The sequence below is a fragment of the Vipera berus genome, assembly GCF_964194415.1.
Source record: "Vipera berus genome assembly, chromosome: 1".
Taxonomy (NCBI): Eukaryota; Metazoa; Chordata; class Lepidosauria; order Squamata; family Viperidae; genus Vipera; species Vipera berus.
The window spans coordinates 20,397,923-20,415,696 of NC_138202.1; the positions used below are offsets into that span (position 1 = coordinate 20,397,923).

At 43.3% G+C, this 17,774-nt stretch overlaps 1 long non-coding RNA gene across 1 annotated transcript in view; it reads left to right on the forward strand.

Annotated features, from left to right (window-relative positions):
• LOC308670328 overlaps window positions 1-14,649 on the forward strand; it is a 269,174-nt gene extending 254,525 nt beyond the window's left edge. The window contains exon 2 of the long non-coding RNA XR_014026994.1: window positions 14,230-14,649. This is a non-coding gene — a long non-coding RNA (uncharacterized lncRNA). The remainder of the gene's footprint in view (window positions 1-14,229) is intronic.
• Window positions 14,650-17,774: the final 3,125 nt, after the last annotated feature.

Sequence of the window (17,774 nt, forward strand, 5' to 3'; positions counted from 1 at the left end):
GTTAAATAACTCAGAGTTGCACAACATCAAAATCTCCTTCAAAGACAGGAGATGAGGTATGTGTGAGAGGCCTGCTGTCAATATTTAGCAGATTCTTACTCTGTACCTTGTATCCAAACATGTATTTAGCATTGACTCAATGAAAAACCAAAGGAAAATAAATAAATAAATAAATGAACAAACAAACAAACAAACAACAATGCTGATTCTACAAATCTGCATTGTGCCCCAGTTACTGCTACACACTTCATTTTAATAGCAATACCAATATCACTTACATTTTCAATTTGATCTGACCAGCTCAAGGTTGACTCAGCCTTCCATCCTTCTGAGGTTGGTAAAATGAGGACCCCAATTGTCAGGGGCAATATACCGAATCTGTAAACTGCTTAAAGAGGACTATAAAGCACTATGAAGCGGTACATAAGTCTAAGTACTATTGCTAGTGCTATTGCTATCATAAAGGGAACTTGGTAAAAAAAAAAGTCAAGATGGGGATTTTAAGGCAGGCAGACAGGCAGAGAGAAAGTGGTTCTTTCCCACTAACTAGGCCAGGGGTGTCAAACTCACTGCGTCATGTGATGTGTCGTGACGTATCATGACTTTTTCCCCCTTGCCAGAGCTGGGGTGGGTACAGCTTCCACATGAAGCATCCGGCCTGCAGGCTGGCAGTTTGACACCCCTGAACTAGGCATTCACTAACAACGCTCACATATTAAAGAAGGTTCTAACTGAATCACTTAAGCTTTCTAAGTGTCTGAGTCTATAGGGTAAAGGGAAAGCAAATGTTCTCTAAATTAGTGATTCTCACCTGGTGATATCAGTATTACAGTTGGTATATAGAAGTAATTTAGGTGAGACTCAAGTTAACCTTTCCCCCAATGGTTAAAGACTTAGAAACAGAACAACATCTGAGGGCAAGACAAAGAGTAACAGATGGAAACTAATCAAGGAAAGAAGCAACCTAAAAATAAGGAGAAATTTCCTGACAGTGAGAATTTCCCATCAGTGGAATGGCTTGTCTTCAGAAGCTGTGGGTGCTCCAACACTGGAGGCTTTTAAGAAGAGATTGGGCAGCCATTTGTCTGGAATGGTATAGGGCAGGGGTAGGCAACCTCGGCTCTTTTGTGACTCATGGACTTCAACTCCCAGAAATCCTGGGAGTTAAAGTCCATGAGTCATAAAAGAGCCGAGGTTGCCTACTCCTGGTATAGGGTCTCCTGTTTGAGCAAAGGGTTGGACTAGAGGACCTCCAAGTTTTTTTCCCAACTCGGTTATTTTGTATCCATATCTGAGTAATCAGTGTTTGCATTAGTGTTTGCTGGAAAAGAAAGCCAAAATTAAGGTTTAGGGGAAGGGTGCTCTCACAATGTCAAATACTGTTTCAGCCCCAAATAGCCCTTGCTTATACATAAAGCATAAAATAATAGAATTGACAGGCACCTTGGAGGTCTCCTAGTCCAACCCCCTGCTCAAACAGGAGACCTTATACAAATGGTTGTCCAGTCTCTTTTTAAAAGCCTCCAGTAAGACATTTAAGATTATATTACCAAAGTATTATTATAAATGATGATGTCTTTAATAACTTACTGTAAGTGATAAGTATAAGAGTAGAATGTCTGAAAAACTTGATATGTCCTTCACGGAAGAAGGGGGCTTTCTGTTTCAGTCTTGGGGACATCTGATGCTTTGATAGAATGATTGGTAGGACATAAAGGGTGACAACCACTGATTTAAGCTACCTTTCAAAAAATGATGTCATTGCATTCCATCACCATCTTGCCCTGTGGTGCATTATGTTGTGAGATCATTAAATGTAATCACATGGGTCTGCATAGCTCAGTCAATAAGCCAAGCTATTAGAAATACAGATGAAGATGGATAAACATTTTGTTAAAGCCACCAAGCAAATTGTTATCATTATTATCATCATTAGCAAAAAGGTCAAGCCATACTTTTCAGCTCAAACAACGTAAAATTAAAAAAAAGTTCAATATTAAAATTCCATCACTAAAAATAGATCAATTTTAAAGCAGCAGCAAGCCATAAAAAATCCATTAGGACTGTAGATCATAAAACATTTAAAAGCATAAAATGAGAAGGGTTTCAAGAAATGCTTAAACAGGAAGTCGAGAAGAGAGTCTAGTTGACCTTTGCAACAAAGGCAGTTCCAGAGTTTTGATTGTAGCTTTACTTTCAACAAACATGCATTAGGCCAGTGCTTCAGGCAAGTGAAAATCAGCAAAGAGAAAGCTGGGAGTTCAAGTTTCCAGACATAAAAGTCTCAGCACTTCAGCATCAGTCTTGTTCTCCAGCAGTATCCCTGCCTTGCAAAACATGAGCTGATGTATTCAGTCATGTTTCTGCCAATATCTTCCTGGAGAAGATTCCAGTTTCACTGTAGGTTGATTTCTTCCCAGTGCTTTGGTTTGGCATGCTGAAATATGATAGATCTGCTATCAGCTTTTTCTGCCCTGCCTCTCTCATCCCTTTTATTCTTTACTTTTCTTCTTTTAACATAGATAACATAGAAAGAGTCTGCTGGGGGCGTTTTGGATGCTTTTGAATCTCAGTTCCTTTCACCTTCTTTACAAGTAAACAAGTGACTAGTTTATCAATGCCAAGGCTTTGTGGTATGTATATAATACACACACACACACACACACACACACACACAAGAGAGAGAGAGAGAGAGAGAGAGAGAGAGAGAGAGAGAGAGAGAGAGAGAGAGAGAGAGAGAGAGAGAGAGAGAGAGAGAGAGAGAGAGAGAGAGAGAGAGAGATCCCTTTGGAATATTTTGTGTTCTGGATTGAGCTAAGGGTAGTAACATATAACTGCTCAAGAAAGCAGAATGTTATTGGTAAACAGATTAATTTGCTGCAAAAATATGGAAGAAGTACTAGAATGAATAATAACTTCCTATGATACTTTTCTCTTTCTTCCTTTTCTTTTCCCCTTGATTATCTGAACAGTGAAGCATCATCTTTGTCTCCAATCAGATGCTTAAGTGGACCATGGATGTTTTCTGCATGACAAGATGGAAAAAGAGATAAAAGATACTGAATGTGTATGAAACCATTCACCCTTATTTATTTCTGTACTTATTCAGCAATTCTATTTATACAATGTATTATCTTTTTTCCAAGAGCTCAGGATCATGTATATAGTTTTCCATCTCCCTGATTTATTTTCTCAATAAGCCTGAGAGTTAGATTTGATTAAGAGATAATAAATTGACATTGGATTCAGATTACTGTTTGAATTATCAGAGGGAACTTTCTCATTCTTCCATTCTGGATCTTGGTGGGTGTTTGGGGGCCAATTGTTCTCACTAATCAATCTATCTCAATCTATTTCAAATTCTTATGGTAGAGGTAAAATGAAGGAAGCCTCTTGTGTACACCAACTTGAGCTCTCAAGAACAGGCATGGTGTAAATGCAATTAATCAGTCATGATGTTATAGAATTAGAGCTGGATACTAATAGTCTTTCACAATTCCTCATGGCTTCTGAGACCTTAAGAATTCTTCCTTAAAGCAACATAGGTCATTAACATCACTGTGAGTAATTCACCTAAAATAGAACTGCCTTGAATACCATTTGGAAGTTGTAGCTGGTCCAGAATGTAGTGGCACAGGTAGTTATGGATGTGCCTTTATTCAACCATGTAACATCTCTGCTGTGATTCCCAGTGGAATTCCAGATTCAATTCAAAGTGCTAGTTATCATCTATTTGTGGCACTGCTTTTCCATGCCTGTTCCACCACATTGGATAGATGGGGGAAACTACTGGTCCCTTCCTTTATGTGGCCCTTACCATAGAAACTCCTGCCCTCCTGCCCTTCCACAGAGATCCAGCAGATTCCTACCTTTTTGGCCTTCCAGAAGACTGTAAAGAATTGGTTGATCCCCTAAGGGCTGGGATAGGATGAGGTTAGAGCTTGAAGAAGATGGTGTTGGCTTTATTGGGAAGGAAGGAAGGAAGGAAGGAAGGAAGGAAGGAAGGAAGGAAGGAAGGAAGGGAGGGAGGGAGGGAGGGAGGGAGGGAGGGAGGGAGGGAAGGAGGGAGATTTTCTATTAAATAATGATATGTAATAGAAATCAGGAAGCATATCTTCTTTACTGTGGCACCACACCACACCTCCCAAAATGTGGAGGGCCCAACCTTCCCAGCCCTTTGGAAACTGCTGAAGACCTGGGTATTTTTGTTCTTTCTCACTGGCACAGGATACTGGGTGATCCTGTTTGGAAATGGTAAACTTTTTAGTGCTTACTCTATGAATGAAAAGTTGTTTTTAATTGTCTTAATTATAGTATCTATTTTATTGATTGTTAGCTACCCTGAATCATGTGTCAGTTGCACAGCATATAAATTGTGGTGAATGACATAAACATAACAATCAAAATGGAGGCTGCATCTTTTTCCCCATTGTTTGACTTCATCTCTTTCTCTGATCCCATCAGGCACCAATTGATCTTCCCTCTCCCTGATAAACCCTCCCCCATCCCCATCCCATCTAAACCAGAGAACAGAAGCCTCCTTACTATAGTCCAGCCCAAGGGCAGCCCTGCCAACTTTGGGAACTGCAACCTAGAGAAATCCCAAGGCTCTATCCACCCTTAGCCGCTGACCTCTACACTACATCTCCTTTAGCAATTCACTTCTCCAGCTCAGCTGCCATCTGAAAGTTCCATTTTGCCTAACAATACAAGTAACTCCAGGTATGATGACGAGGACTTAACTAGCTTTCCCAAATTGGCCGATAAATCAGATCCCTATGACTTCACACCCTGTAACCCTCAACATCTATACAAATCTTTGTGTTTCCATTGTTTGGGGTCGCTCTTTTTTCTAAAGCAGGGAGTCAATAAAGTTTGGTTCTTCTTCCCAGTATTGCGTTCCTTTAGGTTGAATTCACAATAAAATCTGATAAAGAAAATAATTCTGCTTTTCAAGACACAAAATTAAGCCTGCTTTTATGTTTGACATCTTTCAAGAATCAGAAATCTGGTGAAGTCATTCTGAGAGTTATCCATTTTTTAAAAAAAAAAAACTTGTCAATGTTGAATTATTTCAAATCATTATTTACCAGGAAAGCTACTACTTCATTCTTTGGAGATACTTTGTCCTTTGGCAATGCCCATCCATAGGCTGGCCAAGGAAATTTCCTCTAATATAAGATTGGCAGTAGTAGCTGGGGGGGGGGTTTCTCCCCTCCAATAAATACATACAGTATTCCTTTAAGCTGTTCTTTGCAATAATGCCAGCAATGATGTAAATGTTAAGACTGCAAATATTGATCTGGCATCTTCAAGATAACCTCACATTTCTATATAAATCTTATTTCTCTTGAGTTCTTGCCCTCAGCTAAATGAAGGATCTTATATATTTTTATATTTAAACCCAGAAGAAACATCATATTGTCAGAGAATGCTGTAGAACTGAATTCTGTACAAGAAATTCAGAATGATGAAGAAATTCAAACTGATTCCAGTTTAGCTTTACCAAACCAAGATCGTGGCATCTGGCCCTCTCAATTCCTGGCAAATAGATGGGGAAGAAATGGAGGTAGTGACAGGTTTTATTTTATTTTCCTGGGCTCCAAGATCACCGCAGATGGGGATTGCAGCCAAAAAATTAAAAGATGCTTGCTCCTGGGGAGGAAAGCCATGGCAAATCTAGACAGCACATTAAAAAGCAGAGACATCACCCTGCCAACAAAAGTGCATAGTCAAGGCTATGGTCTTCCCAGTTGCAATGTATGGCTGTGAAAGTTGGACCATAAGAAAGGCTGAGCACTAAAAAATTGAAGCCTTTGAATTATGGTGCTGGAGAAGACTCCTGCAAGTCCCTTGGACTGCAAGGCAATCAAACCGGTCAGTCCTAGAGGAGATCAACCCTGACTGCTCTTTAGAAGGCCAGATCCTGAATTTGAAACTCAAATACTTTGGCCACCTAATGAGAAAGAAGGACTCACTGGAGAAGAGCCTAATGCTGGGAAAGGTTGAGGGCAAGAGAAGAAGGGGACAACAGAGAATGAGGTGGCTGGATGGAGTCACTGAAGCAGTAGGTGTGTCAAACTGCTGACCCGTGGGTCAGTTGCATCATGCAGAAGCCACACCCACCCCTCTCCAGCAATGCAAAAAAAGTTGTGATGCATCACAATAGGTCACATGACATGGTGAGTTTCACACCCATGTCCTAGACCCTCCTGAAGTGTGAAGCCAAGTTAATACCTTACTTCACCTTTCTCCAGTGATTTCCTACAGCACTTCATAGAGAGATAAGCAGTGGTGGGATTCAGATATGTGAACAACCAGTTCTCTGTGTGGATGCTGCTTCCAGAAGTCCATTCTGGGCCTGGGCAGCAAAAAAATTAGCTACTGGTTCTGCCAAACTGGTACGAACTGGCTGAGTCCCACCACTGGGGACAAGACTTCTGTGGAGGAAGAGGATATCAGTATAATACGATAAATTGCATTCTTGCTGTGTCTTGAAGAAATAAGTAGTTTCTGTAGCAAGAAAAATTGCAGCTGATTTACAGAATCCCAGATTAGAAGCAATCTTCTTAACCATGGTTTACTGAAACTAAACGTTGGTTGAACATTAGAGGAATTCTGAATTCAGATTTTTCAACATTAGTAAATTGTAATCTGTTGAATATACAGTAGAGGTGACAAATAGATTTAAGGAATTAGATCTGATAGACAGAGTGCCTGAAGAACTATGGACAGAGGTTCGCGACATTGTACAACAGGTAGCAACCAAAACTATCCCAAAGAAAAAGAAATGCAAGAAAGCAAAATGGCTGTCTGAGGAAGCTTTGCAAATAGCTGAGGAAAGGAGGGAAGCGAAAGGCAAGGGAGAAAAACATAGATATGCCCAATTGAATGCAGAATTCCAGAGAATAGCTAGAAGAGATAAGAATGCCTTCTTAAATGAGCAGTGCAAAGAAATAGAAGAAAACAATAGAATAGGGAGGACCAGAGATCTTTTCAAGAAAATTGGAGAGATGAAGGGAACGTTTAATGCAAAAATGGGCATGATAAAGGACCAAAATGGCAGGGACCTAACAGAGGCAGAAGAGATTAAGAAGAGGTGGCAAAATTACACAGAAGAACTATACAAGAATGAGCTTAACGTCCCAGATAATCACAATGATGTGGTCACTGACCTCGAGCCAGACATCCTAGAATGTGAGGTGAAGTGGGCCTTAGAAAAGCTGAGCAACAACAAAGCTAGTGGAGGTGACAGTATTCCAGCTGAGCTATTCAAAATCTTAAAAGACAGTGCAGTAAAAGTGCTACACTCAATTTGCCAGCAAATTTGGAAAACTCAACAGTGGCCACAGGATTGGAAAAGATCAGTTTACATTCCAATTCCAAAGAAAGGCAGTGCCAAAGAATGTTCAAACTATCGCACCATTGCACTCATTTCTCATGCTAGTAAAGTCATGCTTAAAATCCTACAAGCTAGACTTCAGCAGTATGTGGATCGAGAACTACCAGAAGTACAGGCAGGATTTCGAAGAGGCAGAGGAACTAGAGATCAAATTGCCAACATACGCTGGATCATGGAGAAAGCTAGGGAGTTCCAGAAAAACATCTACTTCTGCTTCATTGACTATGCTAAAGCCTTTGATTGTGTGGATCATAACAAACTGTGGCAAGTTCTTAAAGAGATGGGAGTACCAGACCATCTTATTTGTCTCTTGAGAAACCTATATGCGGGTCAAGAAGCAACAGTGAGAACTGGACACGGAACCACTGATTGGTTCAAAATTGGGAAAGGAGTCCGGCAAGGCTGTATACTGTCGCCCTGCCTATTTAACTTATATGCAGAGCACATCATGAGAAAGGCAGGGCTAGATGAATCAAAAGTTGGAATTAAGATTGCCGGAAGAAATATCAACAACCTAAGATACGCAGATGATACCACTCTAATGGCAGAAAGTGAAGAAGAACTAAAGAGCCTCTTGTTGCGGGTGAAGAAGGAGAGTGCAAAACTTGGGTTGAAACTTAACATTAAGAAAACCAAGATCATGGCAACTGGCCCTCTCAATTCCTGGCAAATAGATGGGGAAGAAATGGAGGTAGTGACAGATTTTGTTTTCCTGGGCTCCAAGATCACTGCAGATGGGGACTGTAGCCAAGAAATTAAAAGACGCTTGCTCCTGGGGAGGAAAGCCATGGCAAATCTAGACAGCACACTAAAAAGCAGAGACATCACCCTGTCAACAAAAGTGCGTATAGTCAAGGCTATGGTCTTCCCAGTTGCAATGTATGGCAGTGAAAGTTGGACCATAAGAAAGGCTGAGCGCCAAAGAATTGAGGCCTTTGAACTATGGTGCTGGAGAAGACTCCTGCGAGTCCCTTGGACTGCAAGGCGATCAAACCGGTCAGTCCTAGAGGAGATCAATCCTGACTGCTCTTTAGAAGGCCAGATCCTGAAGCTAAAACTCAAATACTTTGGCCACCTAATGAGAAGGAAGGACTCACTGGAGAAGAGCCTAATGCTGGGAAAGATCGAGGGCAATAGAAGAAGGGGACGACAGAGAATGAGGTGGCTGGATGGAGTCACTGAAGCAGTAGGCGTGAGCTTAAATGGACTCCAGAAGATGGTAGAAGACAGGAAGGCCTGGAGGAATGTTGTCCATAGGGTCGCGATGGGTCAGACACGACTTCGCAGCTAACAACAACAACAAAATTGTAATCTTTAGTTATTTTCTCTCACTTCATTATGGAGAATTATCCTATTCACACATAATCTAAGCATCTCAGATTCAAAAGCCAACATTATTAATCTCCCAAATGCTTAGCTAGTAATCATTCCTCAAAACTGTATATTTTCTTGTTTTAATCCAAAGGTGCTTTTTCACGAGGCAACTGGACTTTCTTGTTTTTCTTTGAAGACACTTTGCATTTCATCCAAGATGACTGGATGGATGGTTTCTTGTTTTAATTTTTGTGTTGCCTAATCAATTACTATTGAAGTTTTCCAGGCAAATATATGTATATCAAGAATCTCAAATGCCAACAATTATTAAAGAGTTCAATGTCAGGGTCTGTATAAGAAGATCTTCAGTATTGTTGTGTGTGGATGTTGAGAAATTATAAACACTTGACCTTTAAGAAGCTGGTATTGCTTGGCATAATTCTATATGGAGAGACAGAGAGCAATCTATTAAGTTCATATTCCACCCACCCTTCTTTTCCCATTGTCTATAAACAGAGAACTTTGCAATGTAAAAGATTTGAAAGCAGGAATACCAAACATTTCCTAAATAAGATGAAAGATACATTTTAATACAAATCACTATTGACACATATATTTGTAAAAGAATTATTAGGGTTAATTGCATAGAAACATGAATGTATTAGAGAAATTTGTGTTCAAACTGCTACTTATTGCAGAATAATATGCATTAAGAGAGTGGGTGGCATATATATTTTCTGTATAAATTATACATACATAGCATGTATTGTAGAGGCTAAAGACTTTGTTCAAAATAGGAGTTCACTAATAACTGAAGCTGATTACAGCGATATCCACTCAAATTAGATTTATCTCTGTTTCCTTTTGGCTAAATACTCTAAGACAGCTTCCCACAACTTTGAGTCAAGCCTGTTTGTGGGATTATTTATTTTTATTTTTATTTTAATCCCATTTATATCCCGCCCTTCTCCAAAGACTCAGGGCGGCTTACAATTTAAAGCACAAATCAATGTGCTTAGCAATAGCCTTCATTCTATGTATATGCCTGCTTATTAGGGCTTTCGCCCCCCCCCCATGTGGCATTAATACAAAGTCAGCTTATTGCCCCCAACAATCTGGGTCCTACCTACCTCGGAAGGATGGAAGGCTGAGTCAACCTTGAGCCTGGTGGGATGCGAACCTGCACTAATTGCAGGCAGCTGGTGTTACTTAAGGAGGCATTAGCCCACTGCTCCACCAAGGCTTATAATTCCTATAATCCTGCCCCAGGTTTGGAGAGGCTGCTTGAAAATTTGTCAAGATGTCAATCTATTTTAGATAAAGAAGATGATTTTCAGAAAGGTGGTACAAAGTTTTGGAGTTGATTTGTCATCTCCAGGGCTTCCTCCCCTTTCCCCTTGTAAACCAGTTATGTTGAAATTGTGCTTATGCAGATTTGTGTTTCTCTTTGGTTGAATAGTTTTATATAATAAAATTTTAATGAAAATGCAGTGTCTGTTCCTATCCAAAATATGAAATAGATGTTATACTGTCTCCACTGATGTCCTAGCCTTTCATGCTTTCTTCTAAGACATATATAAGAATGTAGGGCAAAAAAATACATCACAATGCTGCAATGCACAATGTGGCATTACAGTTCCTCACCATTGCCTCCCTCTAGCACTAATTTATTTTATTATTTATTTATTTTATTCGATTTATATACCGCCCTTTTCCCGAAGGACTCAGGGCGGTTTACAGGCCAAATTAAAAAAAATACAGTATACAGATTAAAATACAATTAAATTAATAGCCCCAACAGTTTAAAATTGAATTTAAAACCTTAAAACCCCTCAGTCCAGGCCAGCCAGCTCAAATAGCCAGGTTTTTAGGTCCTGGCGAAATGAACGAAGGTCGGGGGCGATCCGGAGTTCCACCGGCAGCTGATTCCATAGGGCAGGCGCGCCCACCGAGAATGCTCTTCCCCTGGGAATCACCCGCCGGCACTCCTTGACCGGCGGGACCCTGAGGAGGCCTTCCCTGTGGGAGCACACAGGACAATGGGAAGTTGACGCTGGCAGCAGGTGCTCCCTAAGATAATCCGGACCCATGCCATTTAGGGCTTTATAGGTCATCACCAGCACCTTGAATCTAATGGAAATAATGGTCCTGCTCAGCTAATAGCTGAGAAGAAGCAGATCCTGATGCTGATCTGAATAGTACTGCAGTGACTAGCCAAACATCAGCCATCTGGCATCTGTGCATACAGGAGGACTGGAACATGAAATTCCCTGCTTATAGTCCAGCTCCTAAACTGCTATCCAATGCTGCCTGTCTCTTTCCCAATAATGCCCAAACAGGACTTGCTGATTTTAATGCTAGGAACACAGCTGTACTCTGGTTGAAATTTAAGCAAAGTACTTGCCAGGATTTCAAATCTAAATAATTTAAATAATCTTTAAATATTAAATTTAAATAAATTTAAATCAAAATAATTAGAACTAAATCATTTTTGTCTAGTTGCATCTATGATGGAGCATATGTATGCTCATCTTCATCCCAAAAAGAAGCTGAGTTTAACACTTATGTCTTATGATACCATCAAGAGTCTGAAAAACTAAAGCCCCCATTTTCTCATTGGAAAGACCAGAAATTAGAGAGAACATTGGAATCTGACAGTTCCACAAAAACAACTTTTTAGTGTGTCCAAAATATTTTAGTGGATTTATCATAGGCATCCCTCTTAAAACATATCAGTTGTGAAACTATGCTTTTGAAATATTTATTCTTTCTCACAAACTGTTATTGAGAAAATTATTTTAATTGCTTTTTAAAAAAATAAACATTTTTAAAATTTGTGATTTTTCCCCTCATGCCTTCACTCTGCTGAACACCTAATTTCCATAGCACTATCTTATGCCTAAGGATATCTACCCATGTGTGTTATGGGTATGGCTGTATCACTATTTTCCTTCTCACCTTTTCTGCAATCTTCTCTTATTGGTATCATTACTATGATTATTAATTCTATTCTATTCTATTCTATTCTATTCTATTCTATTCTATTCTATTCTATTCTATTCTATTCTATTCTAGTTTGAACTGCTATACGCTAGTCTATGTGCACAAGGGTAGTCTATAAATATTTCAAATAAATTATCATCATCATTGTCATCATCATCATCATCATCACACTAGAATGCAAGAAAAATTTAAATGATCTATATTGTAAACAATATTCTGCAGATAGAAGCTATCCACCCTATATGATTGATTGATTTGTTTGATTGATTTTTATTCCACCTTTATTTCTTCATAAGTAGTTATAAGTAATTCTCCTCCCTCCTCCTATTTTCCCCACAACAACCCTGTGAGGTAAGTTGAGCTGAAAAAGAGTGATTGTCCCAAAGTCACTTACATGGCTTTCATGGCTAAAGTGGGACTAGAACTCACAGTCTTCTAGTTTCTAGCCTGGTGATTTAATCACTACTCCTTATTGACTCTCTAGTGATCTAGTTAAGAGGAAATGCCTGAGACATTTCCTGCCTATGAAATTATGGGGCTATGACTCATATGACTTTGTTCTAGTACCCTTCCATGGAACAGCTTTCATTGCAACCATCACCCAAAGTCAAATAAAATCAGTGAAAATACTTATCTGCACATGATATGCTGTCCCCTACAAAGTGGAATGGTTAAAAATCAAATGGAAAGTATTAAAAACTAGATATAGGTAGAGCTGACTTTATAATGCAACTACATAACTGTTCTTGACCTAAATGCTCATTCATATTTCTATTTTGCCTTAATAATAATCAGGCATGCTTGCCTCAAGGGCAATTTTCAAAATGCCTTTTAAAAGGATGAAGCAAATGAGTATGTCAATGCTGCAAACATTGACATGTTTTTGCACTGACAATATAAGAGACAGCCTTTTGCTTTAACTGTTTGGTGCTGAATCACTAAGGCACAGGAGGAATTCAACCTGGATGTTTTGAGAAGATAAGAGCGCTTCAGAAGGGAAGTGAAACTTTGTGTGTTAAACTAATTGGTGAATATAATTAAGAGAGGGAGATTCCGTATGATATGATGGGTTAAGGGGAGGAGAATTCAGATTCTGGCATCCATCCATGAGTGCCGATGCTCTGTTCTCATTATTATAAACTTTTTTGGAATAAACAATCATGCAGTGTTCTTTGATCTGTTTCATTAATCGGAACCATGACAGAGTATTTTACTTAGCAGAAGAGATTGTTTTATTTATTCATTATTAATAAAGATGGCAAACTTGATTATTTCAATTTGAAGACTGTGTTCCAGTTAAGGATGCAAGGACAATCTATGCTGGCACCATTATAGGGATTATAGGATCCTGCACCTAGTGCCTGTATGTCTCTCTTTAGTTATCCATTTGGGTTTTCAAATAGCAAAGTAGCCAACTGGTTGTATTTGTTCCCGTTTCCACCAGGTCTCACACTTCTCCCAGGGTCTCTCTTTTGACAACAACGTAATTATTTATCCATATTTCAGCAAATTAGATTGGAAAAATCATAATCTCAAAAGGAAGTACTTCTCTCAAAGCAACTGGAGATGTTGACCAGCTCTTATGATGGCGCATAAGATGAGTTGACCTATGCTGAAATGTTCATCCCCCAAAGTCATCAAAATCTCCAAGATAGGTAATCAGTATTCTGTTGTTGTTGTTGTTAGCTGCGAAGTCGTGTCCGACCCATCGCGACCCTATGGACAACATTCCTCCAGGACTTCCTGTCCTCTACCATCTTCTGGAGTCCATTTAAGCTCACGCCTACTGCTTCAGTAACTCCATCCAGCCACCTCATTCTCTGTCGTCCCCTTCTTCTATTGCCCTCAATCTTTCCCAGCATTAGGCTCTTCTCCAGTGAGTCCTTCCTTCTCATTAGGTGGCCAAAGTATTTGAGTTTTAGCTTCAGGATCTGGCCTTCTAAAGAGCAGTCAGGATTGATCTCCTCTAGGACTGACCTGTTTGATCGCCTTGCAGTCCAAGGGACTCGCAGGAGTCTTCTCCAGCACCAGAGTTCAAAGGCCTCAATTCTTTGGCGCTCAGCCTTTCTTATGGTCCAACTTTCACTGCCATACATTGCAACTGGGAAGACCATAGCCTTGACTATACACACTTTTGTTGACAGGGTGATGTCTCTGCTTTTTAGTGTGCTGTCTAGATTTGCCATGGCTTTCCTCCCCAGGAGCAAGCATCTTTTAATTTCTTGGCTACAGTCCCCATCTGCAGTGATCTTGGAGCCCAGGAAAATAAAATCTGTCACTACCTCCATTTCTTCCCCATCTATTTGCCAGGAATTGAGAGGGCCAGATGCCATGATCTTGGTTTTCTTAATGTTAAGTTTCAACCCATGTTTTGCACTCTCCTTCTTCACCCGCAACAAGAGGCTCTTTAGTTCTTCTTCACTTTCTGCCATTAGAGTGGTATCATCTGCGCATCTTAGGTTGTTGATATTTCTTCCGGCAATCTTAATTCCAACTTTTGATTCATCTAGCCCTGCCTGTTGTGACTCAGGGCCAGCCGGTGGGTCCGACAGCCGGGTCCGATGTATCGGAGGACTCAGATGTGGGGGAGGAGGGAAACGAACCGGCTGATGATGATTTGGAGGCTTTGCAGAGTCCTCAGCCGGGGACCTCTTCTCAGCTGTGTGAGCCCGAGAGTGCGGAGGATGATGACCCACAGCTGGCCCTGTTCAAGGACGCCCGACGTAGGAGGCAGACGAGCAGGGACAAACAAAGAAAGACTATGGGACTCCTCGGGAGGAGGCACAGGGAGACCACGCCCTGAGCTCTCTATAAAAGAAGTGTTTGGGGAGGGGCTAGTTGCTGAAAGCAACTTTTTCGTTTGAGAAGACAAGCTCTTGTGTTTTGTTATCTGTGTAATTAAACCTTGGCAGAAGCCTTTTAGCCTTGGACGCTTTCCAGACTCGTCTCTTAATTAGGGGTTGGGAGAAGAGGGCTGGTTCAGAACAGTTTGCTTTCAGCCACCCACCCCTTAATACTACGATGGAGCAGCTTCTTGCCGAGAATGCCCAGCTCAACCAGCAACTCACCTTGCTGGCCACTCAGGTGGCACAACTGCAGGCTCAGGTACATGCTGCCCCCCCACCCAGGAGGAAATGTCAGTTAGCTATGCCGGATAAGTTTGCTGGTAAACCAGAACTGTTTCCTGCCTTCCTGGGACAATGCCAGCTTTATATCAGCGTGAGAGCAGCTGATTTCCCCACTGACCGTGATAAGGTGGGATTCGTGTTGAGCCTTCTGTCGGGAGATGCAGCTCGTTGGGGCACGCCTCTGTTGGCACAGCCTAGCCCTTTGTTGGATAACTTTGGGGGGTTTTGTGACCATATGCGCCTCATGTACGAGGACCCGATTAAGGCGCAGACCGCCACCCGACGTCTGAAAGCTTTGAGGCAGGGTCAGCGCCCCCTACAGGCCTATATCAGCGATTTCCGGCTGCTTAGCCAGGATTCCGCCTGGAATGAGGCTGCGCTCGTGGATGCCTTTCAGGATGGCTTGTCAGAGGAGATGTTGGATGAGCTGGCCCGCGTGGACATTCCCTCAGATCTGAATGGGCTGATCCATCTTTGTCTGCGGATCGATGCCCGGCTGCAGCAGCGTAAGAGTCGCCGTGCCACCCCACAGACCCCTGCCGCCCCTGTTGTGCGTGAGCCCCCAGTCCAGAGGGAGGAGCCAATGGAGCTGGGTGCCGCCAGGTCCCGTCTATCGGTGACGGAAATGGACAGACGACGATCGGAGGGGTTGTGTTTTTACTGTGGGGACCCTGGACATTTGGCTGCTTCTTGCCCAAAGAAGCGTCAGCGGGCGTCAGTGACCAAGCCAGCTCCGAGAAAGTCCCCTGCTTTGCTATCGGGAAACGGTCCGAGCCCGATCTAGACGGTGTGAAAGATCGGGCGACCCACAACGATCACGCCGAGCGATGCCGTTCCGACGGTGCCTGTGAACCTCCACGGCATTTGATTTTGGAGGCACGACTGATCCTTCCTGGCAAGCCAGAGGGGATTCCGGTCCATGCCTTAATTGACTCTGGGGCTACCACTAACTTTATGGATTCGGCCTTTGTGGCCAAATGGGCTGTTCCCCAGTGTCCGGTGGATCCGCCCATGCTTGTGGAGACCATCGATGGTCGAGTGCTCCTGTCCGGGCCTATCACGGCCGCCATGCAACCCGTGTGTATGGCCATCAGTACCCATGTGGAGGCCATTCAGTTTTACGTCACTTCGGATCTGCACTTCCCCGTGGTCTTGGGACTGGCGTGGCTCCGGGCGCATGATCCACAGATCTATTGGTCTCAGAACTTGGTCACCTTCCCAAGTTTGCAGTGCGTGGACCACACCCGCCATATCTGTGCCGGCCAGGTGGAGGGTTCCTCAGGGGTTTCCTTGCCTCCCGTACTGTCCGACTTTGCTGACGTGTTCAGCGAGTCAGAGGCGGACCAATTACCCCCGCACAGGCCCTACGACTGCTCCATTGACCTAGTCCCTGATGCGCCTCTCCCAGTGGGGCGTTTGTACTCCATGTCGGAGCCCGAGTTGGCCGCATTGCGGGACTTCCTGACAAAGAACTTGGCTCGTGGATTCATCCGGCCCTCGTCCTCGCCAGTGTCTGCGCCCGTGCTCTTCGTCAAAAAGAAGTCGGGCGAGTTACGGCTTTGCTGTGACTACCGGAAACTCAACGCTATCACGGTGCGTAACCGCTACCCGCTGCCCCTCATCCCCGAGCTCTTGGACCGACTCCGGGAGGCTAAGATCTTCACGAAACTGGACCTGCGTGGAGCTTACAACCTCGTCAGGGTTCGGCCGGGTGATGAGTGGAAGACAGCGTTTGGTACTCGCTATGGACATTTCGAGTACACGGTGATGCCGTTTGGCCTGACCAACGCCCCCGCTGTGTTTCAGCATTTTATGAATGACATCTTTCGGGATCTGTTGGACCAGTTTGTTGTGATTTACCTGGACGACATCCTGATTTACTCCCCGTCGCGTGAAGTGCATCATCAGCATCTCCGTCAGGTCCTGCAGCGCCTCCGGAAACATCGGCTGTTTGCCAAGTTGGAGAAGTGCCAGTTCTACCAGGTGACCATTGATTTCTTGGGCCACCGCATTTCTCCCGAGGGCATCGCCATGGATCCAAGTAAAGTTGAGTCGTTGCAGAGTTGGCAACCCCCGCGTCGCGTGAAGGATGTTCAGCGACTTCTTGGATTTGCCAACTACTATCGGACATTCATCCCTGGCTTTGCTGCCTTGACAGCCCCCCTCACCCGGCTCCTGCAGAAGAAGACTCGGTTCCAGTGGAACGCCCCCGAACAACAGGCGTTCCAAGCTTTGAAGGACGCCTTCATGAAGGAGCCCATCTTGAAGCATCCTGACCCGCAATGGCCGTTTGTCGTGGAGGCGGACGCCTCCGACATTGCCATTGGGGCCGTGTTACTCCAGGCAGCGACGCCCAACGGTACCCTTTTCCCTTGCGCGTATCACTCTCGGAAATTGAATCCCTCGGAGCGCAACTATACCATCTGGGAGAAGGAGCTGCTGGCCATCAAGGCGGCGTTCGAGGCTTGGAGGCATCATCTGGAGGGGGCGCGGCATCAAATCGAGGTCCGGACGGACCACAAGAATCTGGAAAGCCTGCAGACCGCTCGGAATTTGAACCAACGCCAGATCCGGTGGTCCCTCTTCTTTGCGAGGTTTGACTTTCGGGTGCGGTACATACCAAGCGGGCACAACCAGAGAGCGGATGCTCTGTCCAGGAAGCCCGAGTACACCCGAGTGGAAGACAAGCTTCCGCCCAGGACAGTGATCCCCGTCGAGTCTTTTGCTGCGGTACGGGAGCCGGTGGATATACGGGCTCGGATCCGGGAGGCGCAGCAGCAGGAGGCGTGGGTGGCTCAGCGGAAGGAAGAGGTGGGGCCAGATTCGCCTTGGTCGGTCACGGATGGACTCCTGTATTATCGTGACCGGCTCTATGTTCCAGGAGGGCCACTCAGGGGACTCGTCCTCAGCCAATGTCATGATAACCC